Source organism: Dipteris shenzhenensis, chromosome 17 (assembly GCF_047967505.1).
Source record: "Dipteris shenzhenensis isolate YYH24624 ecotype China chromosome 17, Dip_SZ_1.0, whole genome shotgun sequence".
NCBI lineage: Eukaryota > Viridiplantae > Streptophyta > Polypodiopsida > Gleicheniales > Dipteridaceae > Dipteris > Dipteris shenzhenensis.
Window position 1 is genome coordinate 2,304,827 of NC_141612.1, and position 4,813 is coordinate 2,309,639.

Below are 4,813 nucleotides of genomic sequence, written 5' to 3' on the forward strand. Positions count from 1 at the left end.
GCATATGCATTAATAATATCTCATCCAAGAGAGCATAACACTATCAGTGCATCACCTACAATGTGTCAAAGCTATCCCTCAGCATAATATAGCATCCATGTGCAAAGCGTCCATAAAAATAGCATCCCACAAGGCAATCTGGGCCTATCAATGCATCCAATAAGAATTGCAATGCATCCAAATGGCCTATAAATCATCCACTGCAACCCAATGCACACCACAAATGAGCGCACATGGCTCAAACTGCAACCAGAGTGATCTGCATAAGGTATGCTCAAGAAATCATGGTCCCACGAAAAAGACCACTCCTGAAAATAGAACCTGAGATGCCTCAAAACATGGGTGCCATTGCATAATCGGAATCAACAAGAAAATCTACAAATATCTCTCTTCTGCCAAAACTCCAAAATCCCAACCGATGAGTGAGAAATGGGAGTCAACACTTATCCACTGCCATGTGGCATAAATCTAAGGTTTCAAAACCTTAGAATGAAAAATGCATAACAGAGAGACGAAATCAAATACACAGAGATATATAACTTTGAAAATACTCCACCGAATCGCGCAAGAACTGACAGGTAGGGGTTTTTGGACATTCGGAACGCAATGGGATAGACGGTTTTGGAAACCGTGGTCTTAATCACTGGGTCCAACACACGGACTGAAAAACGTTTTTGGAAACAGAGCTATTTGTAAACTCCACCAGAGTGCGAATGATGAGCAACATAGAAGTTTTAGGACCTCGTGAGTCCACCGGAACTGACAGATTTGCAAATGGTTGCTCCAAACTTGAGTTCCAACACCCGGGCAGAAAAACGCAGAAACTGACACAGTGAGTCAGAAATCCAATGAAATGATCCCAGATTCAAGAATGAAGGTGTTTCCAAGCTTTTGAAGTGAAGTGGATACCAAAAGCAAGCAATAGTTGCCTCTGCAAGTCAATACGGAGTCTCTGTCATCGAACGGAACAGGGAAAAGCTCAAAAAACGACTTTTTCTTTGAAAACACTTAACAAGCTCTCAAAACCACTTTGCAAAGCCAAAGTGACTTTTCCAAAGGTTCCTCCAAGGTCTCTACACACTTGAATGCAAGTAAAGTCACCCACAAAGCTTCCCACAGAGCTTCTCCTTCCTCCCACAGAGCTGCTGAGCTTCCAAGCATTCACACACGCTCAGTTAGATCACCCGAGCTCTGATACCAGTTGAGAGTGCTCTCAACGGAAGCAAGAACGGAAGAGGGAGAGAGAGAAACAAAGAGCCACATAAGTTTTGGTGGGTGCAGAACACCCTAATCTTCTTTTTCATTCATTTATATATGCATTTGAGTATTGTACATAACCGGGGTAAAGGCATAGTGACCTTTAACCCCCACAAAAAGAGGATGAGGGGTCTACTGGAAGAGTGGCTAAGAAGCATCGAAGAAAAGGGCCTCATCTGAGTCAGGGGGTGGTCTCTACCCTTGCACCCTTGACTCCTTCTCATGCAGGTGGAACGGGGAGTGTCTTCACCAGTGCAGTGGCATCAACGTAAATTACTATAGTTCCACCGAATACATCACCAGTCATGGCGAAAAGGGTGACGGTGACGGTGACTCTAGCGACCACTGCAATGGGGATTCCTTGCAAATACCTTTTTTCTTTATTAAGGTGAATCGATGCTTTTTAGTACAAATGAAGCCGATACTTATTCATATTCACATTTGTACGGGGATGGATGCCTTTAATATTTTTGGTTGGATTATTGAGCAATAAAGGGAAGGTTGGAGCTCTGAGGACAATTTTAGGCCCCCTCATCCATTGCAAATCACCCCTAGGCAAGTGAACTTGGCCACACAAGTTCCCAAAGGTACTATGCTTCGATGACTGCACTAGTCAAATTAGCAAACACTTTCACCTCAAGTCTACACTTTTATGATACTTGCACAAGTTTTTGTAAAGAAAAATGCATTTATATTAAGTGAGCGCATTCAACTCAAGACAAAAGTTTTTTCCCCTCTCATATACCATGACCACAACAATCTATAGACAATATTTTGGTTACATGGGTTATATCAAGAAAGATCTCCCAAGGCCCCATGACAGCAACCATGTTGCAACCCATAACGAGAGGGTATCTAGAAGAAAAATAAAATCCTCCTATGCCATCAACTCTCCCCAATCTGGGTCAAAGGGTGAGAGGAAACATCTAATAAAATCCATAATGAGGGAGTATATGCCTATCTAGTTGCAATTTATATAAACAAGGATGATACATACTACAAATAAACTAGCATGGCAACAACTATTCATATTAATGATTATTTGCTTCAAATCAATACATAGTAAAGCCAACAACAACAAAAAGGTGGATCAATGGCTGGTTGCAGTCAAAGTTTATCCTTAAAGACATCTACATAAGATAAATAAGAATTACTTTACCCTTCCTTGGGATCAAGAGGAAACAAGAGAAGTCCTATCCACTCGTTCAAACTGAGAACAAAAAGGGAAAGGTATTGACAATAGTATGCCAAAATGACCAAAAGCAATTTAAGTGGAAGACACATTTAATAAGGATGAGAAAGATAGAGACTTCGGAATCACAATTACAAACCTCTTGGAATAATTGATGTCTCAAACACTGTGTTGGAAGCATGGACCATCCAAAAGATGTATATGAGGCAAATAGTACATTTACACATGTATGCTAACTAAACCAAGCAATGCCATGTATGTGAGTTGCATGGGTGCTAATGAGTGGGTAGGTAAGCACATGGGTGAATGTAAGTAGGTAGGGGTGTAGCCAAGCACAAGCGCACTACAAATATACATTAATCCAAGAACATGCCCAATCTCATCCTCTAAAAATGCAACACGGTGTGCAATTCCAATCTCATAACAATCACTCAAGTTTGAAACCATAAATTCCATCACATACAGCAGGACGAGTAAGAAAGAAAGAAAGAAAGTTTATTAAAGTCTTGAAAAGACCGATGGGTCTATAAGACTGTGAAGACTCCTGATACAACAAGCTGGGTGGGTGGAGCTACTAAACGAGCATCCACTCCAATGCAGAATGCAAAATGATAAGTACTGAGTGCTACATAATCATGTCAGAATGATGATCGTCTACACAAAACTAACATTCTCATCATCACACCGTCAAGTGGGATGAAGTAGTGAGGCATAAAGTCAGAGATAGTGTTGGCGGCTACCTGCAAACATGGCCATGTGTCATCTCCTAGTTGTATCTCTGCGTCTGACAAGGGCTATTGTGACCCATGTCGCGGTGAAGGCCCAACTCTGAACAAGGAAGGAATATCCCCAAGTGTAATATGTGCATCCACCCTAGTCTGAGCTATCGCATCGTTGGCCATGTGTCATCTCCTGGTTGTAGCTCTGCGTCTGACAAGGGCTATTGTGACCCATGTCGGTGAAGGCCCAACTCTGAACAAGGAAGGAATATCCCCAAGTGTAATATGTGCATCCACCCTAGTCTGAGCTGTCGCATCGCTGGCTCTATGTCACGATCATGATGAGGCCTCGTGGTATGGGAGTCTCCATGGTCTGGCTAGAAGAAATCAGTGATCAAGCTCTAAAAAAGTCTATCAAGGAGGTCTCTGATCCTGTCTCTGTGATCGAATTAGATGCTCCTGGTGTCTCACTGCCTCGTGTGAATGAAGGAGGCTAAGCTTCTTTGGTCTGGAAAGGAGAGAAATCGGGACAACGTTCTGGAACTGTCTCTAAAGAGGCAATAAAAGCGCCCTCAAATCTCATAGTATAATAGGCATCTAAAAACAAAATGCTCCTCTAACTCAATCTCCTGTGTGTCACATAATGTGCATAAGCACCTCTCCCTGGGCAAACTCTTAGCCCTACCACTCTCAATGCGAAGTCTATGTGAGGAGACCCAAAATTGCCCAATAGAGATCCTAAGTGAGTGGGGTAGGTGGATCTGCATATATCCTGGTGGGTCGATAAATCCCTCCGCTGTGATATATAAACAATGATCCCTATAGAAGCTGAGCCTCACTAGAAGCTCACTCGGTCCCACCAACCAGGTCCTGAAAGTGTGTAGCTGCAAAAGATCCTCACGAATGACCTGGTTGACCTCATGAGACAAGAGAGGACAAAAAGGCGCATCAACGCTATACTGGAAAGGGGAGAGTCTATCCATGTGGAGTCCCAGTCGCTCAAACCATCTCTCTATGCGTGCAAACTAGCATCTCTAATCACCTACTTCTGATAGTGCCATAGAGGAGGACAATGCTACCCACGGTAATCTGATGCATCCAGAAGTGCAATCTCTGTACCCCCTAACCCGATATAGGTAGGTGATAACCTGAAATGTTGCATCAAGCTGTAGTGGAGATGATCCAAGCTCCAGCCTGAATGATCTAGTGAGGAATTGATGCTTACTGTGGATCATCCATGATAGCATAAGAACCTATAGGCACTCCTAACTAGGGCTGCCATACATCCCCACTAGGTGGACCAAGCAGTCAAAAAGTAAGCCCTTGGTCTGCGAGTCCTAAAAATGTGAACGAAAGCATAGTCTCTCTAGTCTGGCCAATGAAGCGTATCCTCCGCTCAGTCAAGCTTGCATCGCCGGTCTCATAGTAAAGATAGGTCCAGAGAAAAGGACCCCTAGGTATGTATATGACGAAAGTGAACTGCTCCTGGTGCATAGTGGCTCCGGATGTGTTGAAGATCATGACCTTGGTTTTACCAAGGTTGACCTTCAAATCATGGGAATCACAAAAGGACTGTAGTGTATCTAGGTGTCTCTAGAGACTCTCTGTTGAGGAAGCTAAGAGTGCCAAATCATCTACGTATAAC